Source organism: Protopterus annectens, chromosome 5.part0 (assembly GCF_019279795.1).
Source record: "Protopterus annectens isolate FY-2018-M chromosome 5.part0, PAN1.0, whole genome shotgun sequence".
Lineage (NCBI taxonomy): Eukaryota > Metazoa > Chordata > Ceratodontiformes > Protopteridae > Protopterus > Protopterus annectens.
The window spans coordinates 969,730,625-969,748,673 of record NC_056735.1 but is presented as its reverse complement, the minus strand read 5'-3'; positions in this window follow the sequence as shown (position 1 = coordinate 969,748,673).

The following is an 18,049-nucleotide window of genomic DNA, read 5'->3' as shown; positions in this document are numbered from 1 at the left end:
TTTTTGCATCCAAGACAAAAAAAAAAAAACAGTGGCATTTGGTATTAGGGCTGTCACTTCCTTGACTGTATGCATTGGATGATGCAGTCTCTTTAATGCTTTGTTCAAATCTCTTGGGTGAGTTGCCTTGCTTTATTTATATTTAATGTGCCCTTTTTTCCCTTATTATATTAATTTTGCTTGTTTAATCTCTTTTCATGCCCATTGTACTTTTCTTGTGCTCATTTTACTCTAAACATGCTCATTTTGCTTTTAAACATGCTCGTTTTGCAATACTGTGGTAATTCTGAACCCTTCATGTGCTTTTCTGATAATCATTTTATCAACTATCTTAATTTTAAACATTTCATTTAATTAATAAACCTTTTGTGCTTCTCACTTGTTTAATAATGTGGTTTGTGCACTTGCAATGCTCTGTTTTATCTTTTTTGTAAAACAAACCATTCGTGCAAGTTTTCATTACCTTTGGTTCATTTCTGGCCTTTTTTGTTCTCATCTCTCTTAGTTTAACTTCACTAACTATGTTAACTGTGCACCTCGTAGCTCTGAATAGCAGTCTATGGAATCCCAGTTCTGACACCATGTTGCTCATCCATTCAGGATCAAACACATGAGTCTTTGTGGGTTCTGTTCAAGCAGCTTTACTATGTACAAATACATCAGGATTGAGGCTTAATAACTTTAACTTGGATAAACTTATAAACTAGATATTACACTCATACATGCTCATGTTCTTGCTGCACTCTCAAAATAGTGCTGAAGCTAGCACATGCTTGCTATTTATATGCACGTGCCATCCTTGAAATGCTTCTTAAAGATACAGCACACACACTCTATTCTACATTGCCTTTCTCTGTCTCTCCAAAACTCCCAATAATCCATAATAATCATTCTGCTCCCTCACTGCTTCTTTTCTACTACAACCTCACCTTATACTTTCACATCTTGCACCTTTCCTTCCACTATACTTTAAGCATAGCTGTGGTGGCAACTTGCTGAGCTTCCTCATGTTATTTCTCTCTCTCCAGTCACAGCTCTAATGACAGCTTAGCTGTGCTTCCTCAAACCATTTTTCCTTTCCTTACACACAGCTTAGTTGTTGCTTCATCTCTGCCTCCTGTTTCTTCCTTATCTGATATCTTTCTCTCCTTTCATATCAAAATTCAGTTCTGGTGGTAGCATACATGTGCTTCATTATCTTATTCTCCTTGTGTCTAAGCACAGCTCTGGCAGCAATATATCTACAACTCTTCACGTTATTCTTCCTCATCTAACACAGTTCTCTCCTTTTCAAGCTAAAACATAGCTCTGGTGTCACCTTACAGGAACTTTCCCACCTTCATCATATTCCATTTATGTTTCATTTTTCATATCTTTATTTTTACCTGAAATAGCTCTGTTGGCATCAGTACCATGCCTCTCTTCTATATAACCTCTTACCCATCTCCTTTACCCTAAGCTAGTATCATGCCACCCCCTTATCAAACATCTCATCTCTCCTTTACTTTAAGCTCACACCTGGTAGTGACTTAGATACACCTCCTATATTGCACTCCGCACTCTAATCTATGGCCCTTCCTACCCACCCTTTTTCACATTGCTAGTAGTGCCAAACTGTTTCTTCTCCTACATACATCAGTCATATAAAATATTACCCTGTTACCGCTCATTCACTAAAATACTCAATAATACTTTTAAATTCTCTCACCTCCTCCTCCTCTTTTAACAATGGCTTTACACATATAATCCTTTCTTGATCTCTGACCCCTTCCTCTCATTTTCCCTTCACCTCTGTGTCTCTGTTCCCTTAGCCAACCTACAGTATTCAGACTTATCACCCTAGACTAATAGATATCTCTACAAAGCAATACTAAATACCAAAAACAGCTATATCTCATACATTATCCTACTCCCCTTAGCCGTTACAGAAAACGTCTCACCAAAATCTTCTACCTATTCTTAAATATTATGTTTAATGCGGCAAAACCAAGTTTTATTTTTACATATAAAGTGATCACATGCACTCTTATTCATGTAAATACTCTTTTGTGTATACACAAAAGTTAGTTTCTCCACATTAATTCAAAAATGTAAGTTTAAAAAAGGCTTCCGAACATGGAAGACTAAATCACTCCTGCTGTATTTATGACATGGATATTAGCATATCAGGTGGTGTTTACATCACACAGGAGTGCTGATCTAATTATACTGTATTAGCATGAGTAAATATTTATGAGGCAATTATATAATTGGCGTCTTTTTAAATTATCAGTTTGGCAAAACACTTTAGAGTAAACATGACAAATGCAGTTTAAAAATTATGTTAGCTGTTGGCATCAAAAAAATCCTGGCCCTTCTTCTCCCCAAATCACTCAATAATTCTCCAACATTATGCTAATTAAAAGCAAAGATTTACAAATTGCTAACCTACACATGCATAGTATCTATAATATACATATGGACAAACTTTGAACCATTGATTCATATAGAACAACCTCACATAATTGACCTTCAGAAAGCTGTCTCTGTATCAGAATTCATTAATACAAACCATACTATTTTTTCCAATACTAAACCAGGCCCAAGAAATGATAACAGACCACCTTACAAACCAAATCTCCAATGGAGTCTGTTTGTTCATTACTAACTTCCCTAATAATGAACACCATTGCCTAACTCTAGCCAAAGGTAAATAGTTCCCAGTATATTTGAGAGCCAATCTTACTAATTCACAAAGCTGTTTCTCCTTTGACATCATCCCCTCTCACTCATAAACCTTTCACCAAACCTCCACATATAATCTCAGGGGTATCTCTCAATCTCAACCTACCCTACGAACACCAAAAACTAAATGTTATTGCACTAACTATGCATATTCTATCCTAGCACCTAAACTATGGGACTCCATTCCTCTCTCAATCCATGCCATTCAAAAGTACTCAGACTTTAGACAACAGCTCAAGGAACATCTCTTCACCCAAATAAAGTACAGCTGCACTCATGTGAGTCAAATTACATGAATCCTGCAGCTCTCTCACACACCCCTTTATCCCTATTTCACCCTTATTTATCTCATCTTGTCATCCTCTTACTTACTGCCTCTCATTCATCCTACTTCCATCTTCTCTTTGTGTGTCTCATTCACACCTCTCCTTTCTACTCCTCTTACATTTGTGTGCCTCCTTCACCTTTTCTTTGTTTTCTCCCCATGGTATCCTTTCCTGCAACAATATGAACTTGCCTCTTCTAATGACTTCATACCTCTCTATACAATTTTATTTTTTATTTATTTATTTTATATTTGTTGACCGGGTTTGTCCGACTGGGCTACAAATGCCGATTTTCAGCGGAGGCCCGAGGAGAAAAGCTCCAACAGTAAATAGAAATTTTTCATATTGAATACATATAGAAATACATTCATCAGTATCACACATTACTGCATTACAGTGCCACACAATACATTCATCAGTACCACACATTATTGCATTACAGTGCCATACATTAAACTGTGGCAAGTGAAATACATAGAAATACATTCATCAGAGGGATACATTCATAATTACATATTATATACATAGTAGTGCAATAGTTACACAGCTGAAATATTTTACTAGTTATATCTGTACAGTGATGTACTAAGAGGAGAAGATAAATTAATAAGTTTGTTTATTGAAGGGAAGGAAATGAGATGAGAAGTAGAAGGTTATAGGGGAGTGTTTACAGGGGATAATTACACTGGCAAGTCCATTTTTCATGAAGGTATTTTTTGTAGCAGTTTTGAAATTATTGGGATGTTCAAGGGATCTTATATCTAGTGGTAGACTATTCCAGACCTTGGGAGGGTTAAAGCTATAGACTAGATGACCCATTTTGGTCCTTGGTTTGTACATTTTTAGTAGGCCTTATTCAGAACTGTGGAGTAATCTAGTGGGTAGGTAATGAGAGATTAGAGATGAGATAGTTGGACAGAAAAAGGGTTTGTAGAGAATGGAATGAATAATCTGAAAATGATTATATCGAAGCAGGTTAGGTAATTCTAGCCAATTTAGATCTTTTAGTGAGAGACAGTGATGTGACTTGTAAGAATTTTGGGCAGAAAATCTGGCAATCCTGTTATAAGTTGTTTCTAGCTTGTTTAGTAGTCCAGTGTTGAGGCTGGTGAGAATTTGGGAGCTAAGAGGTAGGGATTTGAAAGGGTTAGTTTTGCTGTTTTGGTAAGATATCTTTTGTTTCTATAGAGGAGACCTAGCCTGAGATGTGTTTTTCAGATACAATTATTGACGTGTAAATCAAAGGTTAGTCTATCATCAATAATAACACCTAAGATTTTTGTACTGGTGTCCACCTGTATTTGAGTATAATTTTGTAACAGTATGGAGAAGGAAGACTTTATGCGGTTAAGGTTTTTAGGGAGAAAGAATAGTAATTTGGTTTTCTTTGGATTAAGGATAAGTTTTTCAGATAGCCAGTTTTCTACAGAGTTTAAAGAGGACTGTGTGTCTGATTTTAGTTGAGTTGGTGATTCAGCAATAGTGATAAGTGTAGAATCATCTGCATATTGTATCAGTGAGGATCCAGGACAAGAAGAGTAGAGAAGGTTGGTAAAGATGTGAAAAAGAAGTGACCCAAGGACAGAGCCTTGTAGAACACCCATTTTAACAAGAAGAAGAGAGGAAAAAGCTGAGAGCCAATTGACTGATTGGAGAATATCAGAGAGATAGCTGTTAAACCAATATATGGTAGATGGAGAGAAGTGTAAGTTTGCTAGTTTAAGGAAAAGAAGCTTATGAGAGACTGTATCAAAGGCTTTAGAGAGGTCAATGAAGAGACAGGAAATAAGTTTGTTACTGTCTCTAGGTAGTGATACAGAGTTTAGGAAAGACAGGAGAGCTGTTGTAGTGCTGTGCATGGGACGAAAGCCATGTTGGGTAGGTGTGAGTAGATTTTCTTGCAAAAGCTAGTGTAAGACTTGATTATGTATACATTTTTCCAGAATTTTGGAGAGTGGTGAGAGTATGGCTATGGTTCTAAAGTTAATTATATCTGTGGAGTTTACTCCCTTGTGTATTGGACGGGTGTAACATTGCTTCCAGATGGAAGGGACTGTGGATTCCATAATAGAGCGGTTTATTAGAATAGAAACTGAGAAAGCAAGAACATCAGCAGCAGCCTGAAGGAATACAGAGAGAATGTTGTCTACGGATGTGGAGCAAGGTTTTAATTTTGATAGCAGAGTATTAATATAATTAGTGGAGACAGGTTTGAAGGAGAAGATAGTGGTAGGGTTACTACTGATGGAAGAGTTTGAGTATTAGGTCTATTATTGTTCGTGGGATGGTTTGTGTCTTGATTTACTTACTGCACTGATTTACTTACTGCCTCTCATTCATATAATGATATACTGCTATCCCTGTAGCATAAGCCATCTCAGTCATTATAACTACATCTTATCCATAAAGCTCTGCTAAGAGTAATTCTATTTTCTCATCCATGTTTTGACATGGTAAACTGCTTTTTGAACTAAATGTTGTTGCATATTTTTGCATCTGTAAATATGTATATATTTGTGGGGTTTTGTAGTATATCCTTATATCTGTATATATGGTTTGATAATTTCTTATGTGATCCTATTTACCCAGGCTGTGCCTGTAAATGGTCCATTAAGATCAGTGCACTACCCCAGTAAACAAATATAAATGAATGAATGAATAAATAAATAAATAAAAATGGAGGACAGCTCTGCCTATCCAAAAGAAATATTATATTGATATAATTTAAATCTCAAAATCAAATACCGCAGAAGACAAGGGCCTAACTGCATCTCAGTTTATTCTCAGAGGACGTGCGCACACACACACACACACACACACACACACACACACACACACACACACACACACACACACACTTTCACAACAGAATAGCATACATCCCACCTTCTTCCACAATTTATGCCCTTCAGCAAGTCCTACTTGACATGTACCATACCGGCATCCATCTCCATTCTGTAATTTTGGAAGAGTTCACCATTAATGCATGCCCAGCTACCTCCAATCCATTGAACAGATTCCATATTCAACAAGGGTTTGAACCAATAGTCAAACAACCCATTAGACTAAATTCCCACACAGCCTACAAAATAATGTTAGATCTCATCTTAGTACAAGTCATGGATATCTTAAAGTTACTATACTACCAAATCAACTTAGCAACCACTGCCAGGTACTTTAAAAATGGTCATTTTTTTCACAAAAAAGACTTCCCCTAATTATGACATGCTATCCCATTCCCTATCAGAAACAAAACAATATATGCTAAATATGCACTCGCTGACTATTTTTTTAGTCCTAAAAAAACTACAAGTGCTTCAGGCATCCTCCTGTCTAAGTTAAAGTCAAACCAATACACAATCTCTCCAACCTCACAAAGAAAACTTAGAAGTCAAAAATGCCCTAACTAGCATCACAGTTAAATAGTTAGTGTCTGTCTGTCAGAAGCCTTGGCTTTACTGGAAACAAACTCTATATCACAATCTATATAACAATCTATATCACTCCTTCCAAGAACTTTGAAAATCAGGTAGAATTACAACTAACTTTGCTAAAGCAATTTACCTCAGGAGTAAAAATAACAGCATCCAACCTTTCCTAAACCCTTTTGAAAGGAATTAAAACTCATACTTAGGAACATTACTGACAGTCTGCTTTCCTCATCCATGTGCATCTCCAAAAATAATCTGGATTTTCCTAAAAATTACAATGATGATAATAATACCACAAATCTTCACCTCATGGTAGCGTCCTCCGCTTCATTCTATTTTGACAGCTTACAGTCAAAGAAATTACAAAATTATTAAACAAACAATCACAGCTTTGGCACTAGAACCTGACCACTTCATCCACTATTCTTAAAAATTCCATGCGTTTTCATTGTTAAGCGTCTTGTTTCCATAAGCAACCTCTCTTTAACCTCTAGAATTTTCTCTGACCAATTTAAGCACTCAGTCATCATCAGAATTCCAGAGATCTCCTTCCCAAATGAATTCAAATATTAGGCCAACTTCACTGGATTGGAAAAGGTGATTTAGAAACAAATATGTAAACATATATGCAAATATGGTCTACTCATTGACACACAACATAGTTTTCTTAATGCATTCAACACTATCACTGCTCTATATACAGCTACTAATGACATACTCAATAAAATGAAAGACAGCCAATTAACTGGTGGGCCATATTATCAACATTGCAAGGACTTTTGAAACCTCATGACAATCCTTGCTTCTAGATAAGTTTACAAATTTGATTTTGGTAATGTTACAAGATATGTTGGGAACAATTCCATAAAAGTTATCTCAAAAACAGAACCTTCCAAGGTATGACTAATAATTAGCTCTCTTTAATGGAATTCTTAATACTGGTGCAAACATGGATCCATTTTAGGTGTTCTGCTCTTTTGACTTTTTATTAACAACTTAACACATGACCTGTCTGACCTTAATGTAATATATATATATATATATATATATATATATATATATATATATATATATATATATATATATATATATATGTATATATAAAATGCATATATCTTAGGCTGAAGACTTACTCCTAGTTGACTACAATAACACAGCTAGCAATCACCAAATGAACTACAGATCTCATTTTCTACGTTTTGTAGTTTGACATACAATAAGTTACTTATAAAGCCTAAAAAACTCCAATGCCATGGTGTCTGCCCATGCCCAAAAGCTCCAGCACCACTACCAGTGGTATATCTTTCGAACTCACCTTATCTTTTAGCCATCCCAAAAAAAGTGATTGCTAGAGAACAAAATTTGCAAATTCGTACTACTTGCAAATGAGCCACTCTACCACTGTAACCTATTAAAAAGATTCAAATTTTTACCAGTAAACAGCAGGCAACACTCTTGCTTAGCTCTACACTATTTAAAATAACTGAATGAGGCTAATTTCTGCCTCTCAAATCTAAGCTACTTATCAGAGATCAAAATTGCTCTGCTTTGTAAACTCTTGACTAGGTTCTCATGATACTGGGTTTTCAAAATTGTGCAGGACAAGCTGTTAAATTTATGCCTGACAATTTCAGCTTGCGTTTATCTGTTTTTTGTGCTGGAGATTATCTCAGAATGTTAATACAATTTCAGCTTCCCATGCATTTGTTATGTTGTATTGTGTCTGTAACTCGGTATTACCATTTGGCCAGGGTTATGGCTGAATTGAGTCCTTGGCCTAGTGCTTCCATCCAGCTAACAAATTAAAAATAAAAATATGGCTGAAAAGAGTCCTTGGCCTAGTGCTTCTATCCAGCTAACAAATTAAAAATAAAAACAACAGAGTGCAAAAAGTATTTTCTATAAACATATTTTACTTATATTAGGGGTGATAAGAAAACAAAGACATATGTTTTAAAGCAGACTTCATTGCTAATTGCTACTGTAATTAAAATAATTATTTGAATATTTAGCAAGAACAAAGTTTTCAAGAGAACTTTTTGATGATTGCACCATGTATGGGGCTGCATCTTCCACCATACCCATTCAAATTTATAAATTCATAGCCTCAGGCCACATGATCACAAAGACTTGTGAAAAAACATGCACTTGTAAATAAAAAAAAAAAAAAAAAAAAAACAAATGTGGAAACCCACTTGGTTGTGTGACTTTGGTAAAATATCCCTACCTCAGGTTAATCAAATCAGCTTTACATGTATAAATTTGAGCATTTCTGCCACCTACAATAAGTGTGAGATGCTAGCTCTACCACAAAGTTTTTAAAATTCTGCAATATGGTTCCTTTTATTTTGTGCAATTAATAATTTGGATATAGGGCTGAGATGCTTTCCCGTTCATTAGCTATGTCAGGCTTTTTTGCACATTTGATTCTGGTATATGGAGTATACATTTCATGAGAATTAAGATTTAACTGTTAGATGTAGAACCTGTACTGATATTACCATATAAGTATACAGCCTGCATTGCACTTCATATTTAATACTTTGATGTTTATGAGCATTTGAGCAACAAAGGTTTAGGACTTTTAAATTTGTTGCCTTAAGGATTCTGCTTCAAGCCTCTGAGTTGCCAGTTTTGTGAGATATGATTTCAGGTCTAAGAAAAGTATTGGAACATTTTTCTCCAATATTTAGCGCTGGTGTAAACCAATAATAAACATATTAAAATGTCTTCATTCATTATGTGCCATTATCAAACATCTCTCTTTCCTCCTCTGTATCAAATACACTTATGTGCACAGTGAATGATTTAATGGTTAATGTTGAGACTAGACAACTTGCTTATGCTACCCGTATGGGGCATGGTGTCAAAGGTTTTAGCAATGTTGAGGTAGGAAGTATGGGCAATTTGATACTCATCTAAAGCTTCTGTGACCTTCTCAAAAGTTGACAAAGTTGTGTAGCCATAATCTGCCTTTAACAAATCCACGTTGATTGAGATGGAGGCTCTGGAGATCACCTATGTTGTTATAAACTAGCTCAGAGATAAAATATTCCACAGCTTTACAGATAATGCTAGTGGGATGGATAATCCTACAACTGCCAGGGTCTCTTGCAGGACTGTCCTTGTTGAAGGGGATACCTGCTGTTGTTTTCCAAGACAAAGGTATATAGCCTGTTTACAGAATAAGGTTAAATGGATTTAGAGGTTGGACTATGTATTGATCCCATATTTCTTACTTGGAAACGGTCAACCCGGAATATTGACAGGACCATGGAGCTTGCGTTTTTAGCTTTAGTGAGTAGACAACACTTGATGAAGGCTGTGTGTGTGTGTGTGTGTGTGTGTGTGTGTGTGTGTGTGTGTGTGTGTGTGTGTGTGTGTGTGTGTGTGTGCGTGTGTGTAAGTGTATGTCGTAAAGTTGACACTAAATTCATCAGTGAGGTTATTTACTAAAGTTTCTGGGTCAGAGTACAATACACTACTAGAGATAAGTTTACTTCTAAGTTTCATAATGTAGCTAAAAGCCTTTTGGTTGTCCTTAGTATGGGAAAATATTCAAATCCATAACTGTCTTTCTTGTCTAAATCTATACCCCATGATCTTGCATAATACTTTTAAGCTGTTTTTATACCATGGAAGAAGAATTTTTTTACAAAGAGCCATGCTTTTTTTTCATTTTCTTGTCAGGTTTGATTTATTTATTTACTATTTGGTAACTGGGTAGGTGAGCAGGTCCAGCCAGGTCTATATTATATAGTCAAAGCTTTAGGTAATCAAATACCTAAAGCTCGACACCAAAATAGCAAAAGTTATAAACATTGAACGTCCCTTTCCATGATTTTTTTTTGTAGGGAAAAAATTCACTTGGCCGGAGAAAAAAAATTTCAAACCCTACTTGAGTGGGGAGCTTCACGCCCCCCCATAACTAAATATACCAACTCTGAGATTGCTCTACAGTGGAGAAAAGGGCAGATTCCCTGATAACAGCCAAGCAAATTTTTTCTCTGCGAAAAAATTTACAGAAGTGGCTGTTTGATGTTTACAGCTTTCGCTGTTTAGGTGTCGAGCTTTAGGTATTTGATTACCTAAAGTTTCGATTACCTAATATAGACCCAGTCCAGCCACAATCCAGGCTCAGAGGCTATAAACATTGCAAGTAAAAAAGAAGTTATGTACTTACCATAATGTTCCATCTTATGTTATCCATTTTCATTTATCCTTGACATATGGGGTTTGGTTCTGATATCAGAACCGTCTTGGCCATTACTACATCTCTTACTGGCCAAAAATTATTGAGTTTCACCTCTACCCATAATCCCTATCTCTCAATTACCTTAAATCAAGTTTGCAGATTAGATATACAGAGGAAGCCTCAAAGGAAGCCATATCTGTTGTGCCTTAAAGATCACCATACGACTTAAGTAGATTATCCATTTTACCAAAAAGTCTTCAAAGGCCAGGGAATGGAGGCAGGGGAGTCAAGGATAAATGAAAATGGACACAGATAAAATGTTATGGTAAGTAAATAACTTTTTTATCTGATGTTGTCAGTTTTCATTTTATCCTTGATATATGTGGCAGAGTCCCCAGCTACCTTAGACCTTGGGAGAACTTATGGAAGAATATTCCTGAGCACCATGGGAACCAAATGATGCTCTTCCCCTAGAGACCAAATCCAATTTGTAATGAGTAATAAAGGTATGGGGGAGAAGCCCAAGTAGCTGCTGGACATATATCATCCATTGAAGTTATACACTGGAAAACTGCTGAAGTGGCAGCAGATCTTGTAGAATTTGCCTTCACAGGTCTAGGCAAGGCAATTTTGTTTTTCTCATAAATAAAGGAAATACAGTTCTTGAGCCATCTGACTAAGGTCACCTTGCTGACTGGTTTACCAAACCTAGCACTTGAAAAGAAGACAAATAGTTGGTCAGATTCTCTCATGTCCTTAGTCCCATGAAGATAAAAGTGTAATTGTCTGGGAATATCTAGCAGTATTCACCTCTGTTCAAGAAGTTTAGAAAGAATACCATCAAATTTATAGTTTGATTGATATTAAAATCTGACACTACTTTAGTTAGAAAGGTGGGATTTGTCCATAAGGAAACTCTGTCTTTGTGAAAAATCAGATAAGGTGGTTGACATGATAAGGCCAGAATTTCTGAATTCTTCTAGCAGAGGTCATTGCCACCAAAAATGTTTTCTATGACAAGTACTTTAGATCACAGTCTGCAGACGGTTGTAAGGGAGAATATACAATGGTTTGCAACACTAGGCTTAGGTCCTACGGTGGAGTAGGATCTTTAAAAGGAGATTTCAGCAAAATTGTCCCTTTTAAAAATGACTTACAAATCTATGAGAAGCCAAGAACGTTCTTTTAAACCATCATGGGAATTTGAAATTGCTGTTAGTTGTATTCTGATGGCAGAAGAAGAAGCTCCTACATTGAAAAGAGAGGCTAAGAAATCTAAAATATTATCAATAGAAGTGGAAAAGGAGCCAATATCCCTTTTACAAGCCCAAATGATAAATCTCTTCCATTTACTAATATATAGTTTCCGGGGTGGAAGACTTATGAGAAGTTAGGAGAATTTGCCATACTGGAGAAGAAAATTTAATACACCTGGCAACTAAAGGGACTGAAGAAATCATACTGTCAGGTTTTGATTCAGAATGTCTGGATGAACTAGTCCATCTGGATGTGAAGGGGAACTATATCTGTCGAGGCCAAAATGGAGCAATGAGGATTACTTTGCTCTTCAATCTGAGTGCTTTCTGTAAGATTTTTGGAATTGCAGGTATTGGGGGAAAGTCATATAGGAGTCTAGAGGGCCAAGTGTGGAGAAGGGTATCTCTTGGTGACTTCCCCGGAAGGGGAATCAGGGTAAAGTAGTTGCTGCACTTGTTTAGTGGGGAGGTGAACAGAAAGACTTTTCCATCACTTTTGGATTGAGACACCACTTGTGAGGCTGGAGAATACATCTGCTCAGTTTGTCTGTTATCACATTGCAATTCCCTGGAATGTGCTTTGCTATCAGAAAGCAGTCGGAAGAGATCGCCAACTGCCACACTCTGAGTGCTTCTCGACAAAGGGTATAAGATTTGGTTCCTTCCTGTTTGTTAATGTACCAAACTACTGACATATTGTTTGTTTGAATTGCAATTGTTCCCAAAGGAAGAGCTGTTTCAAAGGCTTGCAATGCTAAAAGCAACACCCTTAGTTCCAGAACATTGACATGCAAGTTGGCTTCTAAAAGGAACCAAGTGCCTTGGACAGTCTTGCCCAAAAAATGCCCACCCACCCCATCTGGGAGGTGTCCATGGTCGCTATGGCTTGTTCTGGAAGGACAAAGGGGTGGCACAAGAAAACTTTTTTGGAGTGAATCCATCAAGCTAGATTCTTTCTGCAAATACTGGTGATCAAAATTCTGGTCTAACGTTGGTTGTTATGGCATAAACCACTGAGATGCCAGCAGCCATTGTAGAGTTCTTTGGGTACTACATCCATACTCTGTGCCACTAGTCAGTGTCAATAAAGAGCCAGAAAACAGAATTTCTTGTGCCGAAGCCTTAGGCATCAAGGTTTTGAAACAGGAATGGTGGTCGGTGACTGTGATTTTCCTGGTACTGAAGTCTTAGAGCTGGAGTCCATCAGTTACCACAAATTTTTAGGAGCCGAGGATCTATGCTTCTTAGATGTCAGTGCTGATGGAGATGGTAGTACTGACACTCCAAAGAGGACAATGAAGAAAGGGAAGAAATATCCATTTTACTCTTGTCTTGAGCAGATATGGCCTCTCCAAAGGAGGAAGGAATCAAACCTTTCAATATTAATTTGTTTTTTCTTTCAACAAGAGCCTTATAGCTAAACTCATGGCAAATACTGAAATCTTCCTGTGAATGTGCAGTACTCACAATAAACACATAACAGATGTAAATCCAATAGAGGGATCTTACGGCCGCAGTTCTAGCATTTTTTGAAGCCAGAAGGAGATTTAGTTTTTTCAGCCATAATAAAAAGGGCTGAAAAGGGCACACACCATACTCACAGGAAAATAAGATAGAAAGACACTCTCAAACAAGAAATACTAGACAATGGGAAATGGGAAAGAAATGGGAGAAAAAGAGAGAAAGAAAGAATTTAACAATGATGATAGTAAAATATTACACCAAAGTGTACAAAAAGAAGGCTAGCAACAATGAGAATACACTGGAGTGTATGGAAAGGGGATAGTGATTACTGACTGAAGGGTAGAAGATCAGCAAAAGGGAAAAAAACTTGAAGGAATATGAAATAAACTTTCCAAAAAATGAACTAAGCTCGAGAGCTCTGGTGACCAGGTCTGTCTGGAAAAGTGGCAAACGAGATCTGAGATAATTGGGTGAGAGGGATTATTGGTAGAAGTGAAACTTGACAGATTTTGGTCAGTGCGAGCTGTAGTAATGGCCAAGTCAGTTCTAATTTCGGAATCAAACTCCATATGTCAAGGGGAAAATGAAAATTGACAACATCAGATCATAAGTTATACAATTTGTATATGATAGAGTGCTAGGTTTACATAGCTGAACAACTTTAGATAGCTCATATACAGTTATTACACAATTTATAAAGTATAATGTTATACAATTTTTATGCATTTCTAATAAAGTTAGTTAAAGTTAAAGCTTTTGATAAGCACTCCTAAGTGCTGTTGATCAGGCCTCATGCTAGACATATATTTGTATAGTTAAGCTGGTTAAAAGGAAACATCCATAGTTTCATTCAAACCATCAATTGTGATAAACCATGCAGGCATATACCACTTTAAGTATTAAAATGACATACCCCAAATATGTTAAATACTAAATTCAGTGATACTTTTATGCAGACGTATTAATAGAAATTAATGTAAAAGTACTGCTGAAGTCCTCTAAAGCAAAACATTATAGATTTTTTTTTCTTTGGCAGCCATTACCTGATACAATAATTTAGTTTCCACTTAGCTTTTTTGAATAGTCTCCCATATATCTGATAAACCATAATGTACTCATATAAACACAGACATGCGCACATGCACACACACACACACACACACACACACACACACACACACACACACACACACACACACACACTTTCTATACTGATGTGTTAGCAATCACATGTCTGGTAAAATGCATACAGGTATACTTTGACTGAACATGTGTACAGCAGTAATTAAATTTGCATTACACAGTGTCATGTGCATGAATGTTTAGTAGTGGTAAAACTGGGCTTAGAAATATCTAAACCCTAATTCCTGTGCTATGCTGTAATGGCTTCTTGGGATCTTGAACTGTATGAGTGGGCTGCCTGAGATGATACATGTGGCTCCTGAATGCATCACCAATCATCCATTCAGCATCCACAGCTATGTGTTCTAATCTTACTCAGTCTTTATTTTGACAAGTAACAAACAATGGCCAGCATTTATGAGAGCAGTCTTCTGAGCATCATATCTCTCAACTGTCCTGAATTCCTCGTTTTTTACCAGTTTTGAGGTCTCAAACAATGGGGTGCCATGATTCTTAATTGACACCCCATAATGTCTGAGTTTCCTGGCTTTCTTTTTAAATTTTTTGTTTTTGACTGACATCATCACATGTGTAGTGATGTTAGCTCAGTGAACAGCCTGCCAGCCTGTCTAAATTGAGCTCTACGGATGCCGTGCAAGGTTTTCCGGCTAGGAAGAACAATTGTTTTACATCCATGAGCAAGGGCCAAGGTAGGCTTGCATAGTTAAACTGCAAGGGAAGGCTTCAAACAGACAGAACAGCCATGTACCTAAGCTGGTAGAACATTGGTTTACAGTATTTCTGAAGTCCATTCAGGTATGTATTATCTATCTGCTGAAGTCCGTTATGCTGCAAGGTATTGCTGATGTCCGTAAAGCTGCAAGGTATTTATTTCTGAAGTTCAGTGTGTGTGAAGTCCGTTAAGCTGCAAGGTATTTATTTCTGAAGTCCGTTAAGCTGCAAGGATGTGTGTGTGCGATTTCTGAAGTCTATTAATCTGCAAGAGTGTGTGTGTGTGTGTGTGTGTGTGTGTGTGTGTGTGTGTGTGTGTGTGTGTGTGTGTGTGTGTGATTTCTGAAGTCCGTAAGCTGCAAGGGTGTGTGTGTGTGTGTGTGTGTGTGTGTGTGTGTGTGTGTGTGTGTGTGTGCGTGTGTGTGATTTATGAAGTCTGTTAAACTGCAAGGGTGTGTGTGTGTGTGTGTGTGTGTGTTTGTGTGTGCAAAACAGGTAACAAGAGCCTGAATTTCCTACCCACCACTTGTGAAAACTGTCCAGGTTTTTGTTCTGTTTCTGGAGGATTGAATTCACTTAGTAATGACAAGCATTTGAATTTCAGACTTCATATTCTTCAGAAATTACATGGTATCACAAACCTCTATTCTAGCAATTTTCCAATTTTATAAGATCAATATTTGTCCCTATTTTAGGGCTGTATCCCCCCATTATTGCCTTTGTCCAGCTTTTTTGTGCTAAGAGGTTGACAGCTATGGTGAGAACTAAATTCACTAATTGTTTGGGGCTATATTCCCCCATTACTGTTTTTGTCCAGGTGTTTTGTGCTAACAGGTTGAGAGCTATGGTGGGAACTAAATTCACTAAATGGTAGCCATTTAAGTTTCAGTCTTCCTATCATTCAGGAAACAGATTATTTGGCATAGTGGTATGTTTCTCTCACTGTAGTGCACAGGATCCGGATTTCAACACTTGGCAGTAAAATGCATAGTAGTGACACGTTTTATTCTAGCAACTTTCCAAGATTATACAAGCAATATTTATAATGTTTCCCTGGTTTTGGGCTTTTGCCCCACCCCCCAAAAATGTGGCTTTTTCCAGATTTCTTGTGCTGCAAAGTTGAGAAATGCTACGGTTGAGTGTCAAATGGATTTTAAAAGGAGCTGAGGGCTTCAGAGGAAGAGAAGTTTAGTGCTGCTTATGCTGAGTCAGCTTGCATTGTTAATAACATAACAGGTTTAATGTTTGCATTTGGTGCAGAAGGCTATAAGTTCTACTCCCACAGTATGTAGATGCATTGCTGATACTGCACTCTGTTGTACTTTTAAAGGGGGGTTTGCTGATACTGCACTCTGTTGTACTTTTAAAGGTGGGTGGATGCTGCAGTCCCGAGAATGTCCTCTTTGGTGAGGATAACTAATAACTATGAACCTGTTATCAGTTTGCCATCTATTCCCTATTGCAATATCATTACTCATTTTTTTAATGTAACATAAGCAATTTATTCCTCAAGGGCAACAGGAACTTTATTTGTAGATGAAACAATGAAATATAAAGTTATTCACTAGCAGTAACCTATTCATTAGTTACAGATCTCTTTAATACAGAATTATTTGACTTTTACTTTTGCAGAGATTGTGCATATTTACTGATACTGGTGGAATGTATAAGTATGAGTAAACTTTTATGATAGAAATGTTTTGAATTCAGCAGTTTTGTCATTATTGGTTCATGCATTTTGTTTCATTGCTTACTTGAAAAATGTTCAAAACAACAATGCTCTGCCTCTAACAAGTGTGCTGTATTACACAAGGAATATAATTTAATACAATCAGGAAGGTGTTTCCAAGAACATGTTTCATGTGCAAGGGGCCTATGATTTGAAAATAGCTGAAAGGTAATCTTTATCCGTCAATGGACAGTTGCATTTTCTTTGAATGTGGCTTTCAATGCTGTTTCAATGAATCTGAGTTTCAAGGTCAGGGGAATTTTAATGCTAAGTCTATTTTCATTGTGAGATTGTTTTTCTTTGTTTAGCAAATGCTTTTAGTGTCTGTGCTATAAAATGTAAAATAAAAGTTTTAAATGAAATCCAAATAATCATTGTAGAAGTAAAGCAGTATGCACATTAGTGTTTATGGCAAATGGGGCAAAATAGCCAAGTAATGGAACATTGGAATGGCTGCAGGTGGACTCTGGGCTCATATTTTGGTTGTCTGTTCTTCAGTTTGTGTTTGAAAGTTGGTATCCCACAATTCCATTGGAGTGGGTGGGGTTACATAATTTTGTATGCAAATGGTATGTTAATTAGCATCCAGATTTGTAACTATTTTCATGGGCCTTTGTCCAGATTTTTGATGTTTCCAGGTGTAGAGGTATGCTGAACATTCAAAATATCAAAAGAAGGAATGAAAGATATACAAGCTCATTTAACATTAGCAATTACTGCATAGTAGTTTTTTAAGCAATTTTACAAAACATGGTATCACACAATATACCTCACAAATTTCTCATATTTGCTAGATACTATTAGAGTGGAATGAACATTTAATGAAAAGCATATGTGCATTTCAGCAATTTTATTATTTTAAACTAGTTTCTAAAGTACCGCCAAAAAAAAAAAAAAAAAAAAAAAAAAAAACTATATATATATATATATATATATATATATATATATATATATATATATATGTTTATAAATATTTTTATAAATATATCCAGAGCAATGAAGGTTATGTAGGCTGCAAACCACTAAGCAAACAACAGATCAATTATTCAGTATGATTAAGAAGTAGAATC